The sequence below is a fragment of the Sciurus vulgaris genome (assembly GCF_902686455.1).
Source record: "Sciurus vulgaris genome assembly, chromosome: 1".
Taxonomy (NCBI): domain Eukaryota; kingdom Metazoa; phylum Chordata; class Mammalia; order Rodentia; family Sciuridae; genus Sciurus; species Sciurus vulgaris.
In genome coordinates, this window is record NC_136461.1 from 77,279,616 (window position 1) to 77,299,765 (window position 20,150).

At 40.1% G+C, this 20,150-nt stretch overlaps 2 long non-coding RNA genes across 3 annotated transcripts in view; one reads left to right on the forward strand and one right to left on the reverse strand.

Annotated features, from left to right (window-relative positions):
* Nucleotides 1–1,396: 1,396 nt before the first annotated feature.
* On the reverse strand, nucleotides 1,397–4,630 carry LOC306654781. Its single transcript, XR_013762058.1, has 3 exons — nucleotides 4,573–4,630; nucleotides 3,941–4,004; nucleotides 1,397–3,486 (listed from the first exon to the last, which is right to left on the reverse strand). It is a non-coding gene; the product is annotated as an uncharacterized lncRNA (long non-coding RNA).
* A 160-nt stretch (nucleotides 4,631–4,790) lies between these two features.
* The window catches only part of LOC306668257, a 52,904-nt gene continuing 37,544 nt past the window's right edge, over nucleotides 4,791–20,150 (forward strand). The window contains exon 1 of one of the 2 annotated variants that reach the window (XR_013765793.1): nucleotides 4,791–4,973. This is a non-coding gene — a long non-coding RNA (uncharacterized lncRNA). Of the gene's footprint in view, nucleotides 4,974–16,289; nucleotides 16,812–20,150 lie in introns of those variants that run through there. The other variant, XR_013765794.1, reaches the window with a different exon arrangement.

Consider the following 20,150-nt stretch of genomic DNA (forward strand, 5'->3'; position numbering starts at 1 on the left):
AGTGACCTGCCCTAAATCCCATGCCCAGAAGAGCCACCAAGAGACTCCAAGTCCAATGCTCTTTCTGACACACATATCTTTCTTCTCCAACTTTAAAATATTCTAAATCTTGTTCTTTTTCAACTGTTTTTCAAATTCTTAATAAACCACAGAGATTTACCAGTTCCTATTCTGCAGGAATTAATTTGCTTGAGAATGAAGCCCAGTATTCAACATGCTTTCTAATTGACAGATGTTCTTACATTAGGCCACAAAAACAAAGCACAGCTGCTGAGGAGAAAAAGGGGCAATCAAGAACAGGGATACTGCAAACTCGAGAGACAGAAGGGTTCACTATAAGGAACTTCAGAGGACAGTGACTTTCATGGCACCAGGAAAACTCTTGCCCAGATTTCAAGATTTGAGGAACAAAGTGACACCTGGCAGGGATGCCAGCAAGTCCTGTTGCAGTCACTGGCAGGATTCCTCAGGGCTATTTGCAGCCACGGAGCACAGGAGCACCAGTGCTTCTTCGATTCTGGGCTTTAAGCCTGGCTTCACTTGCACATATTTTCTTAGAAGTCACCTCCTTTTTATGGATAAGAAAAGGACAAGAGGCAACCACTGCCTGACTGCTCTGTGGTGGATTCCAATATGTGACCCAGATGACAGGCTGTTTTCTTTAAATGGGATGCATGGGAAACTTTCAAAGAAATATTTGGACAAATTCCCAGAAGACAGATCAACTGAGGATGTCAGGCATCCTACTTCAGGAACTGATATTTTCTCTTAAGGGAAAGGACTCAAAGGAGGGTCACCTTCACAGCACTGACCTGCTAAGAAAGAAGCAGATGGGGTACTCAGCACAGTGGGTGGTGAGAACAGAGTAGCTGTGACTATTTCAGGCTCGGACCACGATAGGGGATCAACTCACACAGAAGTGTACAACCTGACTTGCACAGTTGCATCTGGACTTCTAGTTCTAGCCACCTTATTCCAAACACATGTGCAGTATCCAGTTTGTCCTGCCTATTGCAGAATTCTCATCATTGAGCTTATTCCCAGGGATCATTCTCGGAATTCACCTCAGGCCCAAGAAAAACCCATTTTAAACCACTGTAACCAAGAGATGGAAAAAGTCAGAAAAATATGGTGACCTCTTTAATCAAAAATAAACAAAAATTCTTCATCAATGACAATGTGCTCAGTCATACACAGGTGAACCTGGGGAATCTGCAAAACTTGCTGGGAATGCAAAAGTCTTAACTTCTGCTCCTTTTCTGACCTGACACAGTAAAAATATGAACATTGAACCATGAGGCTGAGACAAGATTTAAAATTAATATATATAATTATTTGAGTAATATTTCAACTGAGAACCCTGAAGTCAGCTAAACTTTCTCAGACCTATGTTCAGTACAGTCCTCCCTCAAGCTTATAGTGCCATCCAACCTCACGACCACTTTAGGATGCTGTATGCACACTGAATATACTTTCCCTACCAGAGTACTATAGCTTTAAAAAAATGAATTATTCTATTTATCTTGGTATTCTCCCTCACCTCTGTCAGATTTCTAGCTTTCTTATATAATTTGTGGACATTCAGTGTTTAGTTTCAAAAGAAAAATGGGAGTTTTCATTTTAAAGAATTTGTAGAATTCAGAAATGGAAAAGAACTGTTAATATTCTGTCTCCTACTAATTATAAACATTTCTCAAGATTAAGAGAAAACTAAATTCTTATCAAGGCAGCCACATGCAGCAGAGCTTAATACTGATGTCACTCAAAGACTTTTTTCTTTTTTTTCCAGGGAATCCACCCAGAAGAGACTTGCCAATCCCAGGTGTTAGGTGCTCACTTCTTGTGGGTCATGGAATTCAGCTACAAAATTACAAATGCAGTAATCATTTCATTTCTATCCCGGGTGACTTTACAGGTGTCATCGTGTAGGGGAACTGAGGGCATTAGCTGTTTCCACTCCTCTCATTTATCACATGAAAGTGAAGACCCTACCACCCAAGTATTCTTGAGATACTGAAGAAAGCAGAGTAATTTTACTTAGGTTTCTTCCCCAAATTCTCAGTTTGCCAAAAAGAACCCTGCAGGTAGATTGTCATTTTAAGACAATATTTGGGGCAGATAAGTCAAAAGTATAGGATAGGATCTTCCTCAAACCATCTCTTCCCCCAAAACTTAGAATTTCCCTCCCTTCATAGGCTTTCTCTGGCTACTCCCTTTCTCACTGTTCTGTCTCACTAACCACAAGAAGCACTTGTTTTCTGTGTTCATTTAAGTTGTGGGATTCCAAGGACAGGGACCAAGTTTTAGCTCCCTGGGTACTGCCCATCATGTCTACCACTCACTAGGTATCCATGGTGCAATTTTTATCGCTAATTTTAATGACTATTTTAGACTTGGACAAACGAGTATGGAAATAGCATCTGAATCTTTTGGGAATTTTGTTTACCAAAATAAATTGATCAGAGTCCCTAGGAGAATCTCAGATACTCTTGTAAGGACTGAACATATTCCAAGGATCCACATGTCCTGTTTTCAAAGAGATTACAATGTAATGGGAAACCTGGGCACAGACATAAGAAGTCAAACCGTCAAATATTACATTCTCACTACAAAATTTATCCTTGGTTGCCAAAAATTTCTGGTTCCCAAATATGCTTTTTTGATGGACTCAGATTACATGCTTTGTATTTTTAAAAGTTTGAGGTTATTGCTCTTCACTGTAATACAAGCAGGAGCTTATACAACATATCATAAAAAGAAGAAACGAGAAACAGCTATTTGATGCTCAAATTTCAGAAGGGTATTCCTGAATGCAGCATCGCAAATTCAGAAGTCTTATCTGCAGTGTCAGTAATAAATGTTGTTATCATAGAAGGTAATTTTGTTAATGAAAACTAAAATAAAATAATGAAAATCACATTTAAAGCTACATATTTGAAGTTTATACAAAGCTAGTATAATTCGAATGAACTTGGTCACTTCAACTGCCTACTATGATAACTTGGGTTAGCAAGCATAATAGCCACTTTTCAGTCATATTGTCATTGGAACAGATCATGTACTTCATAATCTCTTATTGTATATTCGAAGGAACTGACTCCAAATAGGCTAAGTAACTCCCCAACTTACACAAGTAATTATATGTCTGTGATAGAAGAATGAATTATCATGGATTTAGAAGGGGAAAGAATATCCCTCACTAAACATTTAAAGATATAGATGCAAAATCTGATGTTTTCAAGTTTTAATGCTGTGATTTTACAATCTGTATCCGACACTTTTTCCCTTGTTTTATAATTGTAAATATGTATTTTTTTCTCCAGGTGGTTAACAGTTTGAGGATCACACCCAAATCTAAATTAGACTGACAGATTTGTGTATATAGTCTCTCATACACACAACTCCATGAAAACTTGTTGAGTGACCAAATGAAGGTATGTTCTTTCAGGGTTTGCGCCAAGATTCAGGAAAAAGACAGTTGCTAACCTAGAATAGGGTAGACAAGGAAAGAACAGAGGAGTAACACAAAAATGGCCTTCTTACTACCTTTCAGAGTGGTTCAAATTGTAGTTCATCTCTGTGGGACACAACTCAGTCAGATAACTCAGTAGAGCATGTTCTTATCCCACTTACACAAACTGATCAGATGGTCTAAATGCTGTTTTTTGTTTTCAATTTATTCCTTTGGGAGATCCTTGTACATTTTCTTTTTTAAATAGAGATGTGATCACCATAGCAACTAAGATATAAACCTTGCCTAATTTTATTGTGCTGAAAATCATAGTCTGGGCAGTCTGGGTTAAAAAGAATAGAGAGTAGAGTGAGATAACAATATTAAAAATCCCCTGAATTTTTAAAGATACATTGTTATTCTTCAAATCGAAGGCCACTAAACTATAAAGGAAGCGGATGGGGCTCTAGATAGATAGTAGTAAAATACCGGTTATGGGTATAGGGGTGGTCCCTCTACCATGTTGTCCTTTTCTCATCCCGAGGAAAGAACACTGGAAAGAAGTTGACGGTGAGGCCCAGAATCTAACTTAATTAAGCCTCTTAGTTTGGTACACGTGGAAACCCTTCCTCCCAGGCGCTCTGCCCTGCAACCTTTCCAAGCGGGCAGGGACCCAAGAACCGACTAGGGACTTATTTCCATGCTTTAAGATCAAGGCTCCTGTCTAGCTGCACCCGACCTCCCCCTCAGGGCCCAACACGCGTTATGTAAATAACAAGTTACTCAGGGGTGCACACGTGAGAAGGCGGGCCCGACACACACCGTACTACTAGAGTCTCTTGGCGTGGCGCGCCTAAGGGACAGCCCTAAGCCCCTCTCCCTCCAGCTTCTGGAATACAGCCCCGTTCTTTTCAGCTCTGCAGCGAAACGTGTGGCTGTGCCCCGTTGCCTGCGGACTCGAGGCTGAGCAAGGGGGCCGGGGCCGCCACATGGCGCGTGCGGGGAGATGGCAGCTGCGCTTTGTTTCCAGCAGCTAGGGTGAGTCACCGGCCCCCGCAATACCAAAGCCGGGGAAGCACTCGGGCCCAGGCAACTGAAAAATTCACAGCAGGAGCCACTACCCAAGCGGCCGCAGCCTCTGCCGCCTCTGCCTCCTCTTCCTCCTCTTCCTCCTCCTCCTCCGCCGCCGCTGCCACTGCCACTGCCACTGCCACTGCCACAGCCACGGCCGCCGCCGCCGCCTCCACCCTGCCTCCTCCGTGCCTCCGCCCCGTCCCCTCCTCCTCCGCCCGCGAACTTAGTCAGCGGTTCGCGCCTCCGTGCGCCCATTGGCCGGCGGAACGCGCCGCGTCACAATGGAGCCGGTCGGAGGCGGCTAGCCAGGCAGCGCCGGGGCTTCCCGCTGAGTCCGCAGCCCCGGGCAGCCCGGAAAGTGCGGGCGCAGGGCCGCCGCCGGCGCGCCCGAGGAGGCGCGGGGCGCACTCTGCGGAGAGCGCCGGCGCCCGGGGCTGGAGTCTCGCAGGTAGGTCGAAGCGTAACACCCGGGCTATAGAAGGAGGAGCCGAGTCGACCCAGGTGGTGGAGGAGGGCATGGTAAAGGGACGCAGCAGGTGGGGTAGCCTTAGCAGGTGCGATTACCTGTCCACGCCTCACCTGCAAGCGGGGCTGTGGGCAGGTGGCGCGACCCGAGAAATGAGTGGGGTCTTCACTGCTCCCTTGCCTCTGAAAGCGAGGGGAGCGGGACCCCTGAAAGGATCTCTCCTGGATGCTGGGGTCATTTGGGGCAAGAGGAGTGGGCAGTCGCTCCAGGGAGGTTCACTCTTTGCCCCAGCACTTCGGCGCTGCACCTGGGTGTGTGTCGTCGGCGCGCCAAGGGAAAGGGTTGTCCTTTCCCAGGCTGGGGTCTCGCCCCAAATGAGCGAAACTCCCTGAAGGGGTCTACATTTGGTTGTTCTCACATGCCCCTGCCTTGGCGGTGCTTGTTGGCAAACATTTTATGCTCTTGGATACTCAGTATTCGTCTGTAATTTGGTGATATTGGTGATTCTTCCGTTTGAGGGAGTAGGGGACAACTGATGCCCATTAGGAGAGAGGTTCAGAGTTTCTTCCTCCTGAGCTGTAGTTGAGCAGGTGCTGAGAGAGCAGAAGGGGGGAGGCTGAATTGACTCATTAATCTGCGTCCTCAATTGACTTCCGAAAGTCCATAGGTTGCCTTTAGTCAGATGACATTTATGGAAGACTTTTCTCTGTAGTCAGAAAGGCTCCCAATATTATTCCACCGCCTGTGCGCCTCCCCCACGACATCCCAAAAAAAAGGACAAACCTAAATTTAAAAACAAAAAATAATGTATGGATTTTCTTGAATACATCCACCCTGCCTAAACACACACACACACACACACACACACACACACACACACACCCCTCCACTGTAAAAATGTATTTGCATGAAAATTTTAAAATGTAGATATGTAACCAACTTAAAATACGTAATTTATTCAGCATATATTAAAAAGAATTAGGGGCTGGGTGTATACAGTGGTAGAGCACCATGCTTAGCATGGGCAAGGCCCTGTGTTCAGTCCCCAGCACTTCAACTGACTACTACTTCTACTACTAACCATTAAGTGGCATGTGTCTTTACCAAACTGCTGTCTCCTAAGTCTGTGTACAGCTGAAATACAGAAAAGAACAGTATAGTTAATTAACAATTCTAGTACCCGTCTGTGCACAGGTTACACCTCCTGAGAACCCAAAATGGTCTGAGTTGTGGACGCCAAGGTGACTTTCCTTGGCCCCTGGCTTTCCTAGTCAGCAGCTCCACTCTTGAAGAGAATGTAAAATGACAGCTAATTCCCTAGGTAATTAGGCTTGTGTGATTTAAGATTATAAGACCTAACATGTTTGATACTGCTCTAAGCTACAAAGAGGGCCCTTGGTTCAGGGAGTGGAGTGGGTAAATCTGTCATTGAGTGCACAGTTGAGTCATGGCACTTGTCTTATAACCACTTCCAATTTTTTTTTTTTTTTAACCTGTGGGTTAGAATTAAGTTTACTGTCTGTTTACTGTTTTTTTTCTGATTTTCTTTCACTGGAAAGGTGTTCCCACATGTACATTTTCATATTTTGAGAGATTTCATTTGACTAGATAAGATTTGCTTTTTTAAAGCTTCTTCCCTACTCCTACACTGTTCTCCATTACTGTTTAAATTTAATTTAATCCACAGAATGAAAACACCAATATTAATTAAAATAAAAGGCCCTAATCAATACAATTTTAAAAGAATACTGGGTTGCCCAGAGTTTTTGGACTAATCTATGTTGGTATGTTCTGGTAGGAGCCATTTTTTTCTGGTAGGGGTCAGTTTTTGTTTTTGAAGTTGAAGGGGGAAATATTTTAAAATTTAGAAGATTCTTACTTAACAAAAGTTTTACTTATAAGCAAGTTTTTAAAAATGTTCAAATAGGTATGTTCCTCTTTTCTGTACAATCCTATTTAATCCAGTGCCTGATTTTCATTTAGTGTCTCTCAAGTTGAATTTTCAAATTTTATTGTTATTTCTCCTTCCCAGCTTTCTTCTAGTATGCACTGATATTATCAGAAACTAATACATTCCAATTATGTCATGTTACTCCCCTCTCGGTGGAATGGTCTGTATTGCCTTTGGTATAATATGTCCCTCACTGCTGTGCCCACTCTCAGAGTACTGGATGTACCAGCAAACAACTTCAGTTTGTGACCACCTGAAAAGAATTTTGGAAGCCAAAGCACAGTGGAGAATTTATTTAATCAATTGTAAAGTGCCTTCTAATTTGTGTCATGTCTTTTTTCATGTTGTTGACTTTTCCTTCATTGCTATTTCCTTCTTTCATTTTATTTCTCAACTGTATTCTCTAAACTTCCTACATGACTTTTTTGCGACTTAGTTTCTGCTGGGGTGTGAACTAATCCCTTTGGAAGACATTATAATCTATATTTTACTTTTTCTGGATCATTAAAATTGATTTTTAATAAAATCAGGCCTAACTCCAATCGCTGAATCTTTCTCCTAAATTCCTATCGCTGTTGTTCATTTAGAAATTGAACAAAAGGGTAGTAATAAACTCCCTGTTCTATGACTTTCTTTCATTTAGGATTCTACTCAGTTCCAACACAATTTAAATTTACTCCTTCAATGCTATTGTGAACAGAGTAAAGGAAATGAATAAAAAATGAGTTGTCAGGGCTCTAACCTTGACCTTTCCCTTTTGGCTTTTTGGCCTTTACACTGTCTTTGATATGGGTCACATGAATCTGCTTGTCCCTTTCCAGGCTGTGTATATTTGAACTTCATCTCCTACTTCTTCAGTTTCGGAGTCCTTTGTAATTCTTGTCTGTCTCATCCTGTGTTCGTTTCCACAGCTTCCTTCTGCAATGCCCACTCTTCTTCAGTAGTACTTTAATGGAAACTGCCAATGAACAGCTTCTCTTTTTCTTCTGTTTCCAGCTCCATGCAGGTGACTGAGAGTTTTCTCTAACCATCTCTGATAGAGACCAAATTCTTTAATACCAAGTAGCATGTTCCTTTTGATTCTTTCTCACATATGCAAAATTGAGAGCATATTCAAACTTTCCTTATTTTCTTCTATCAAATTCTTTTCAGCATTTCAAAATACTTGTTCTTTTTAATAAATCTAATTTATTTATTTATTTATTTAATTATTTTTGGGATCGAACTCAGGGCCTTGTGCTTGCAAGGCACGCACTCTACCAGCTGAGCTGTCTCCCCAGCCCAATAAATCTAATTTAGAAACAGGAGTTCTTTGGGCTTTTCCTAAGAACATGAACTTTGCAGACTAATCAGTTTTCATTAGAACTCTGTCATCACTTTGGGTGAGTTGCTGGATTAGTTAACATTAACTACCAGTTACCAAGACCACAGAGAACAATGGCTTAATCCAAGTGATGAGTGTTTCTCTTTCACATTAAAAGTTATAAACAGATGATCTAGATATGTGTCCTAATTCTTACTCTCTTTTATTGGCTCTTCCATATATAATATGAGGTTCCCCAACCTCATGGTCCAAGATGAAGCTTTAGCCATCATTTCTAAGTTATCAGTAGCAAAAGAAGGAAATAAGAAAGGGAAGAGGAGGGAAAAGGCAAGAACCTATGGTCTCTTAAGGAAATTTCCTAAAAACCATCATAACCTTGTTATGTTTCATTGTTCAGCACTTAGTGTCTGATCTCACTTCCTGGATCACAGTCTAGGAAATATTGTCCTTTATCCATACAGTCTATTCCTAGGCTCAAAACATGGGGTGGAAGTCACATGCTTAGAATAAAAAAGGGAAAATGAATGTTGGGGTATTCAAACACCACAATTATTCTAAATCTCTTTTCTTGACTTGAGGCATCTCAAAGGACTCATGAGTTAGACAATGAAGTAATGTTCAGAGTGGAATGATTAAATTATGGGAACTGTAACCTCATCGCTGGCTTATTCCATTTGATAGATTAGTAATTTGAATGGACTACTGGGTGGCAACTGTAGGCAGGTGGGGCATGGCTGGAGGAAGTAAGGCTTGTGGGTAAGGGATGCCCTTGGACTCTATCTTGTCCCTCGCTCCTTTCTTGCTCCATCTGCTTCCTAGATGCCATCAGCTAAGCAGCTTTCCTCCATCACACCCTTCTGCCTTGATATTCTACTTCACCTCAGGCCCAGAGCAATGAGTCAGCTGACCATGGACTGAACCTCTGAAGCTGTGAGCCCCAAATAAACTTTTCCTTTACCGAGTCAGGTACTTTGGTCTCAGTAACAAAAAGCTGACTAACACATAATACCAGTTCATATTCCTCGCATTCATTTTTCATGATTATCTTGTTTCCCTGATGAAACATCATTGACATTGAAACCTATTTTAAATATTTGGGCATTTACCCCAATTGGTGATGATTCCAGATTACAGGATTATACCTTGTCATGGAAGGGAGATGGAGTGTTTGAGTGATAGGGAATAACACATCATCATTCAATGTTAGCATTTATTTCTTAGCTTAAAAACATGACTTAAATTAAAAACATGTCTTGTGAAATAAAATAGACCTAGAGGCAAATCCTGGCTCTGTCACTTACTCAATATGCAACCTAGTTTCTTCCACTGTCAGTCTCCTTATCTGTAAACTGAGATGGGATTAAATGGGGGATATAAAATGTATATAGACTGCTTAAAACCATGCCTGATAAAATAAATGGTTGCTTTTCTTTTATTTTGGTCTAACCTGGGCAAAACTTTTTAAAAAATTAACTCTTACTAATTTTTTTAATTGCATTTTAAAATTGGTCATCTTTGTGCATATCCAAATGAATGTTCTTTACTTTCCAGTCAAACTTTTTAGAATTATCTCTAAAATGTTTGTAATCCAAATAGTAGCAAAATTTTCCATATCTCTTGATAAAAAGAATAGCCAAGCTTTCACTTTCCTCCTCTCTGATTTGAATGATTTTTGACTGACCTACTCTCAGAAACTAAACATTACCACTGTTGAGTATGTTTCATAGTATTTTTAGCAGTTATTTATTAAACACCTACTGTGTGCCAGACACTACGCTAAGTTCTAGAGTTGCAACAGTAAGCAAGAATATATGGTCGCTACCCTCAAGGAGTCTGCAAGATATTGAGGGGGAAAAGTGAATTTATCACCACAAACACATGAAAATTGCCATTGTGAAAGTTAGGAAAGAGACAAACAGGTGCTGTCAAAGCATATGCAAATGATGACTTAGGAACAAAATATAGGCCAGTGACTGCAGTAACTTAATGAGGAGTTTTAAATAAAGGAACTTAGACATGAGATGAGCCGTCCCCAGGCAGGGACCTGCAGGTTTACAGCACTATTCCAAAGGAAGCATTCATAAAGTTTGGAGCCACCTTTAAAATAAGTGTATACAATATATCATTTTGCAAGTGGGACTGTGAAAGGGCTATATAACTCAGGAATGATTTAATTCTCTTACAATGTTTTCTGTGCTACACTGACAAACTTAATATACCGATACCTCTGAGAAAGGCAGCAAACAGATACATCTGAGAAAGGGAGTTTTAAGCTGAAACCTTTTCAGAGAGGGCCAAGCAGTTGATTTGCATCACCCTTCACAAATATATTTGAAACAATGTAGCCAGACAGGGAAAAACTGTTAAGAGGCAGTTTGCAGAATAGGTAGCCCATAAGCAGCAATGGAAAATGTCCCCAGGGTGGGAGGTATGGGCAGTGTTTTCCAGAGGATCAGCTGTCCATCTCAGGGCTAGTGTGGAGCCCCAACACCCAATCCCTCTGTGGCTGTGTGTGTGTGTGTAAATAAGAACTTGGCTTGGCAAGGGAGTACCATTGGCAGGTACATTAGCAGGGGGTGTCATTTCCCCTCACCCTGTTCAGCTTATGGGAGAACCTGTGGGGAAATGTTACCTCTCTAAACCCTGTTACAGCCTTGGAGGAAGCTTTCTTCCATGTCTTCCACCAACGGTGGAATGGCCTGACTGAACCTCAGGGGCACAGCCATCAGCCCTTGGACTACAGGTTAGTTCTTGATCAGAGTAGATGCATTTAAGGTGAATTCCATTCATCTAAAGATTTTTAAAGTTCATCTCTCTAGGCAAAACTAAATGAGTTTGTTCCTGGCCCCATTTCAATACCGAAATAGGCAGTCCTCAACTGAGCTGTGACTTGTCTTCCAAAAGCATTTGTGAGTCATAATGCAGTTTCTCAGAGGCACCATGTTGTGCACAGTGGCCGGTCTCACAGGTTACCCCAAGGGAACTTATGCTGCGGCAGTGCTGCCCTAAGATGCCAGAAGTCTTTCATCTTCACCCTCCCAGGAGTACCCTTGTAACTTGGACTTCTTGCTCTGCATTTGTCCCAGCATTTGGAATTCTTCCCACAATGGTGCATCAAGCTTGCTCCTACCTGGGGGCTTCTCAGATGCAGTTCCCTCTGCCTGGAAAGTTCTTCTCTTTAACATGTGTTTACTGCTTCCTTCTCCTTCATGAAGTGCCCACTCCAGTGTGATCTCAACAGTACCTTTCCTGGCCATGTAGGGTAATTTAACCACATCTTCACCTGTCACCATCAGTCTCTCATTCCTGAATGTAAGCTTTGCTCCCTTTTTATGTTCATTTCTCCTCACCTCCACCAGCACGTAAGTCCTATGAAAGTAAGGACTTGGTCTCTTTCGTTGACCTGCTCTGCAGCAGGCTTACAAACTGCTGCATGTAATAGGGTGCAAGTAATTTTACCCCATAGGGCATAAAATGGGGGTATTAATACCAGTGCTACCTACTTCACAGAATAAATGAGGAATGTGGTTTAAAATGAGCTAAGACATGAGATAAGCCTGCCCCCAGGCGGGGGCCTGATAGTTTATCATACTGTTTCAAAGGAAGCACTTCATGTTTGGGGCCACCTTTAAAATAAGTGTATCTAATCTATAACTTTGCAGTATGATACTGTGAAAAGAGCTACATAATTTAGGAATAATTGAATTCTCTTACAATGTATGTGTGCTCAACTGGCAAACTTTAAATACAGATAGTTTTCTTGATACACCAAATTTAAACATCTGAGAAAGAGCTATATCATTGTTTCTCCATAACTTGCTTTTCTCCTGGTGGTACTGTTTTTTTGTTTTAGTTTTTGTTTTGTTTTGTTTTGTTTTGTTTTTTGCAAGTAGCAATTCTATTTACTCAATTATCTAACCCAGAGAAACCTAGAACTAGCCCACCCTGGTCTTTTCCTTGCCTCATTCTCTTCTACACCCTTGCTTATACTGTTGGTAACTGTTGGGTCTAGAGCCACATCCCTCGGGTCCTCCCATCACCACCTTCCTCTATAGCCTCTTTTTTGCTGCATGAATCTTTTCTGGGAGCATGAATATTTGTCTTTTAGCTGATAGTTTAGTTTGTAGTCTTGCCCATCTTCCTTCCCCAACCACACATTTGTTGTCCACACTGCAGTAATCTTTCTAAAAGGCAAACCTCATGCTAATGCCACCCTTTGCTACAAGGAGCAAGTCCAAGTGCAGTAGTCTGTCATATAATAAAGACTCCAAATGGCTTCTACGACTCTTCACTTTCACCTTTTGCTACTTTGTCATTTCAGAATCCCCAGTGCATGCACCGTGAATACAATTATACCCCCATACTCAGCTATCCTGAACTATTTGCAGTACAAGGAAGAAGGTTCTAGGTAGCCAATCCCAGGCTTTATTCCTTCCCTTTATCTGGATCCTCTTGACAAACCTGTGCCCATCTTTCAAGACAGTTCAAGCATCTATCCCTCTTCTGAAAGCCCATTTCTGATATCTGCCTTCTGCCTACCCTCCCCAGAGCCCCTCACTCCTGCCTCTGTGCTACCTCGAGCCAGTTCCCTAGTCCTTGAGCCTATGCCAGAGAACACCTCCATATCCTACTAGGTGTTCCTTCAAGATAAAAAATGTATTTTGTTCATCTGCTGGGCTTTCTGGATTGAGCCTCAGACTGATATACTGTAGACATGCAATAAGTGGATATCAAGAGAGGATTAGGGAATGAAATTCAGCATATATGTTACCTACTCCAGGGCTTCATTTCAATAACATACTTTTCAATACTTTTGACTCCTATTTGACCAAGACATGAAAGAATATCCCCTTGAAGATTAGAATAAGATATATTATACCTGCTGTTAATAGGTATCAATTGAATGGCCAAAATACTTGTCAGTGAGATAGTTTTCCTTGAACATTTACTGGGCTCGGAGTTCCAGATTTAGCAACTTGGAAGGGATGTTTGGGGCAGCTTTTGCCCTTTTCTGAAATAATTCTTTGTCTTTCCATTAGAAGTCAGAATTTTAGACAGTTAGCTCTTGGCTTATAGGTAGTTTAAAACAGTGCCTCTATTTTCCTTTGACTACCCTTTAAAGGATGTGAAAAGCTGTGTGCTGTACTGATTTTCAAAATTAATAGCTAAAGTTTTTCATCATTAGTTTAAATAGTTATAAAAGGTGGCATTTCTGATAATATAAATATTGATTTAAAAAAAAAATAACTCTTAAATGTACCCAGTGGAAACTAAATTAAATGTCAAAATGATTTGATACCTACCATCATCTATGTAAAAAGCACAAGGTTTTCTACAAAAATCATCAGATTTATATAGTTCTTTTATGTTCACAGAACTAATTTTATTCATCATCTTCAAAACTTAATCCCAATATAAGATTCTTTTGTTTGAAAGTCTTTTCTTGATTACCTTTTTATACTCTTGTCACACACATGCACAAAGTTTATTTTTTAAGTGTTTATGACAATAGAGCTCTAAATAGTAAATAAAATTTTTTTTGGATTATATTATGATTTTTACTAGTAGACAGCTGACCATGACATATAGTATATTAAAATTTTGATGATTATTACTCATAGGTGAAATTTTACTGGAAAAGCATCTCTTTACTGAGATATAGGGAGTTAAACGTAGTTTATTTATGCACAGGTAAATATTGTGAGAATAAGATAGACTTCATAATCAAATCAAAGGCTTTTTCAAAAAACTGAAGTGCTTAAGAAATCTTGCCTCATACATAAGTTTAGGGAATGAAGAAAGCAAAATTCTACTCCATTATTTAAACTCCTGACCATACTCTATTAATCAGCTTCATTGCTGTGACAAAATACCCAAGAAAAACAACTTAAAGGAGATTGAGCATGAGGTAAGACAGAACATCATGGCAGAAGGGCATGGTAGAGAAAATCTACTCACATCAAGGCAGCTAAGAAACGAAGAAAAGAGCTCCAGTTACAAGATATAATTCCTAACAGCACGCCCCTAAGGACTGACTCCTTCCAACTACAACCCACCTCCTACAGTTTCCACCACCCTCCAATAGTCCATTCAGCCACGAATCCCTCCATGGATTAATCCAACAATGAAGTCAGAGCTCTCAGGATCCAATCACTTCCTCAAATCTCCACCTCTAAACATTGCTGCACTGGGGACTAAGACTTCACATGAACTTTTGGGGGACACCTTACATTCAAACCATAATGAAATCAATCTAGTGATTGATCAGAAAAAAATGATTTTCAGTGTTATGTTGACTGACAACTTGATTAGGTCCTCCTTCATTGTTGCTTTAAGGAAAGAAATGGAAACTTTCTTCTCACTCCCAAAAGAATTTGCTTTTCTGTCATGGAAGTCTTTCACTTTCTCAACATCTATAACCCTATGGGTCTGTCAAAATGACCCTTTGAAATTTGTACACTGCAAGGCAGTGCACCCTAAACCAACTTACTAAGAAGTGAGGGTTTCTAAGAAGTGAGGGTTTGTAATGTGGGAAAATAGTGCATTTGAAAGGACAAAAAGAAAGACCAGGCATCAGGTATTTCAAAAGAGATGCTGTTAGGCAAATGTTAGTTGATGGTTTGAAAGCATGTTCCACTAAAGTACATCTTCCTACTACAACATACCCCCAAAACACTCTCATTTAAAGATCACTCATTTGAAGGCCAAAACAAATAACCTTCCTCAAACTAGTTATCAACTCTAAGGGGTAAAAGACCCCCTGTATGTCAATTTAAGAATTTCCTGTTGGTAGGCAAGGATATTCAGGAGGGAAAGAGCATGGGTAGATTGTCACTCTTTTAAATATACTCAATGGATACCAAAGTGATATGTCACCATCATCTATTTTAAGAACATATGAACATACTCTCCTGGAACAGCCAGAAATTATACTGTACATATTTGATACTATTAGATTAGATACAAAAAAGAACTTGGGTTAAAAATCACCAGATACTTAACTGATAGTCAACTGGGTCAACAGATAACTGGTTTCTTACGAACAAATATTAATACTTTTGAAAAAGTGCTTAGCATTTTATCAAGAATGCAAATTCCTTCCCAGAAGGAGTTTATAAATTATAACGTGTAAAAATGTTTGGCTCCAGGTTAGATGGGACATTTATTTTTCTCAGTGGAGTAATGCAGTCTGAGAGGGATTGAGCATAGTTTGCAATTGACCTGGTTGTTGTCCTGTTGAGTTGAGAGCCTTTCTTGGGGGAACCTCCCAGTTACTCCAGGTTTTCCTGGAGTCTCTGACCCTGCATGAAAAGACACTGTGCAGCTGTTTCTGATCTCTTTCCTTCTCTCAACAGCTAACAGCAAGTCTCTCCTGAAAACTTGATGGGAACCTATACTATGCTGTCTGTTGCATCATGTCACTTCTAACATAATAAAGTTACTTATCCTCCTCATGACTTGTAGGAAATGGAGCAAGTATTATATTCCTATGATACAAATGTGGAATCCAAGTTCCATAGGGGATATGTAGCTTTTCTTATCAAACCTCACATTTAGTTGCAAATCTTGCATTCAAATCCAGATAAAGCAGCTTTTTTCTACAATATAGTGCCTGACTCCTTTTCACAGATGTATTATTTTATAAAAGGCTCTCAGGATTGGGAAACTTGACTGAAAGAAATAATTTAAAAATTAAGTAAAATGCCTAGTAGAAAGCATGGCTTATGGCAGACCCCAGACTTTTTAAAAAGAAAAGTAAATAAATTTGCATCTTTGTTCTGATACATTTCATTTGATAGAATTTTTTTTTTTTTTAATTTATCCAATAGTTTTTGTTTTTGTTTTTGAACTCTCAATATGGGCCAGGCATCACCAGGTACTGGGACTAAATCCAACATGAAGAAACAGAAAAAAATCCTTTGTTTGTGCACTGAATATCCTAGAGGAGGGAAGATAGACAATGAGCAAATGCAAGGGACAATGTCATATAATAGACAGTATAAAGAAAAATAAAGCAGCGTGGGTTGATTCAGGTAAGTTGATTTAAGTCATGGTGTGTGGAAGACACCCAACAGAGTATTGATTTTTAACATTTTTCTATTAGGTATTCTTAAGGACCTTTCCAGAATATACTCATAGTCTTAATGTGCATATAGTTTTAACATGCCTTAAAATCATCCTTAGAAACCCTCTCCACATTCACGTCTCTGTTCCAGTTCTGTCATTTCTTTTTACTGATAAGACACTAAGGTTAAGAAAAGCAAAGTAAAAACTGTCCACAGTGTCATGACTACATAGTGACTGAATCAGGGACAGAATTCTCACAGTTTTCCACTGCGCTGTTCATTAAAATCTGTAAGTAGCCTAGAGCATTACCTTCTGTAAAGGATGGGGTCAGTGACTCTGACCTTTGTTAGACAGAAATTAAAACAATTATAGTCTCTAAAGCATCTCCTGTTTTTTACACTTTGTTACGGTCTGAATGTCTGCGTCTTTCCCAAGATTTATGGGTGGAACCTTAACCTCCAAGGTGATAGTGTTGAAGGTGAGGCCTTGGGGAGGTGACTGGCTCTTGAAAGTGGAGTCCTCATGAATGATACTGATGCCATATAAAACAAAGGCTTGTATTAGCCTGTTTTCATTCACTACAATAAGATACCTGAAGCAGGTATTTTCCTAAAGAAAAGAGGTTTGTTTAGTACATTGTTTTGATGGCTGAAAGTCCACACAACTTAGCACAGGCTTTGGCTCTACTGTGGATGGTAAAACATGCAGAGAAAAGTTCACAACTCTAGCCAGGAGGCAGAGAGCAGAAGGTGCCAGGCTTTCTCTGAACTACCAGAGGATGGCAAAAGATCTACCTCACACTCCTAATGACCTCCACCAGGCCCTACCTGTTAAAGGTTCCACCACTTCCCAATACTGCCACACTGTGGACCAAGCCTTTAACATGGAGGCCTTGGGGAGCACCCAGATCATTTCCAAATCATAGTAAGACCCAAAAGAACTTACTTGCCCCTTCCTCCTCCACTTGAAGAAACAGTAGAAATCACTAAGGTGGGGGTCCTCATCAAACACCAAATCTGACAGTGCCTCGAGGTAGACTTCCCAGGTCCTAGGACTGTCAGAAATGAACATTTGTTGTTTATAAACTACCCCATTTATGACATTTTGCTGTAGCAGCCTGAATAGCCTGAGATGTGCACCATTTCATGTAGAGTAAAACCTCCCCAAGTAGGGGATGGTTTAGGTGGCTCTTTTCCCATTTCCTACCCCAGAAACACATAATAACATCCAAGTTTTCAAATGCCCTGGAAAATGATAAGCAAAATCCTAGACTGATGGCAGGAAAGAATAAGAGCCAAGAAATGGGAATCTGGAAGTGGGAAGATTTCTCTTCCCTCACGGCTAAAACTTTGGCACTCCGTGGTTTTGAGAAATGGATAGGGAATGGTGTGATTTTCAAGGTCTCTGTACAGACAGCAGAAGGACTAGAAATGCGGAAAGCTTTGTCCCTCTTTCAACAGAGGCAGTGATTCCCTTAGGGTGAAACAAAAGTCACCCCTACCCAGTAATTTCCTCTGGAGACATTTTATACAACTTAGAAGATAAACATAGTCACTGTCAGGAAAACATTCATTGTAGCAACTTATCTTTCCAACCACACTTCCTAAAGGTGTCTCAACTTTTAGTACTACAAAATAACTCAAATTGTTAAGTAGTAATCTTCCACACTGTGGAATTAGAACATGATTTCCCAAAGTAGCTACTGTTCAAAGGTTTTAATTCGCATCTTCAAGATTTTCTGGTAAAATACTTCTAATTTTAAAATCTCAAAATTCTAGCAAGTCTGCCTCCTGTAAACACTGTTATTTATTGAGCTTTTAGACTGATTTCTTGATGCTCTCAAAAAGGCAAAGAAACCTCATTTTTTAAAGTTAGGTTTGCCCCTTAATACACTAATGACTCTAATAGGAGAAATTCTTACCTTTTCTCTCAACCAGTGAAAGTCCCTTTCCCCTATGTTCCTCTCCCCACCCCCATTTTTTGGTATTTCTAGCCTACTTTTTCATCTGTGTGCCTTGTTACTATGGTAATAGGCAGCACAGAAATAGAGAACAAAGCAGATGTAGTAAGCATCTCCTGCATGGTTTATAATGCTGAAAAGGGATCTAGCTCTTTCAGGCATTCTTTATTGATGGCAGAACTAGACCAGCCTAACAGGGAGGGGGCACTGGAACTATGGGCTGATTTGGGTCCTACTATTCCCATTTTCCTACACTTCACCACTCCTTTCTCTGAGACCCAGGAGTGTCATGATGGTGAAGAAAGATCAATGGGAACACATGATGAGGATGTCATAGAAAAATTAGTGCCTTAATAATAGTCAACACACTACAAAGAATCAGTGCTTCTGCTGAAGCATTTTATATGGATATTTTTTAGAGCTTATCAATCATTTATTTATTTATTTATTTAGGTACTGGGGATTGATCCCTAGGGGCATTTTACCACTGAGCTACATCTCCAGTTCTTTTGATTTTGAAACTGGATCTCCTTAAATTGCTGAGGCTAGCTTTGAACTTGTGATCTCCTACCTCAGCCTCCCAAATCACTGGGATTACATGCCTGTGCCATCATGCCTAGCTACCAATCATTAATTCTATTGCTTGCATTTGCATCATTCAACTTAAATCTTTCCATAGAGAAGATTTGCCAACTTAGAAGTTCCCCTTTTCAAGGTGCTTAACTTGTGGTAGATTTTCTTCTTTAAAATATTGTTTTAGATGTTGATAGACCTTTATTTTATTCATTTATTTATTTGTGGTGCTGAGAATCAAACCCAGTGCCTCACACATGCTAGGCAAGCACTCTACCACTGAACCACAGCCCCAACCTTGTGATTTTCTTTTAATTTAATAAAAATCAATCCTGATTACTAATAGCTTATAGTATTTTCTCATAGCCATTGGATTTTTAAAAAAATAAGTAGTCAATTGATACATGCTTATTTTGTTTTGGAATAACAATAAAATATTGTGAAAATTAGTGATTTCCATAAAACACAGGAATTGCCCACAATGTTTAACCTTCTACATACATATTCATTCTTTCATATATTACCTCTTTATCATATTCCTAGATATCCCTAATGAACTACCCAAATATTAAATAAACATCCCAGTTACTGAGTTCCACTTTCTGTATAATTATTTTTAAATTTATCATTTTTAAAATTTCATATTGCTTTTATTTTTCTGTTTAGATGGCATATACAATTTAAAATAACAACTAGATTTGAGAATATAAAGTCGTCGCTCAGAAATCAAATTTTTGGACCTAAATACGCTGCTTTAGTCATAGGCCTATTATATTATGTCATGAGGTCCTGAACTTCCAACTCAAAATTCTTATTTCTTTATCCATTTGGCTTCCTTTGTACCTGATGAACCTGTATTTGTCAATTTTATTATCTACTTTAGTGGCTGTATCACTGATTTGAAGTATACTTGGAATGAATGCTACACTTGGGGTTTTAAAAATACCAATGTGGCTTGTTCCTCCCTGTCCAGGTTGGCTTTTCCTCTTGGTGGCATGAATGAAGGAGAGAGCACAGGAATAGGAGTTGGGACCCATGTTGACTTTGGCTCAGCTTCTGCCTGGGGTGGGCTCGGAGGTGCAGTTTTAGTCCTATAAACAGCACACGACTTGACAAGGAGTGGGCCAGGAGTCACCAGGAAGGTTTTGAAGCAGAAGGTCTTGACACATTTGTTAGGGACTATAACAATTGCAGTATGAAGGATGTGGTGGAGGTGAGGGAGATCCTCTTGGGATACAAGTAGGGCCATAAGATGGGGCAGGGGAGAATAATATAAAAGAAATT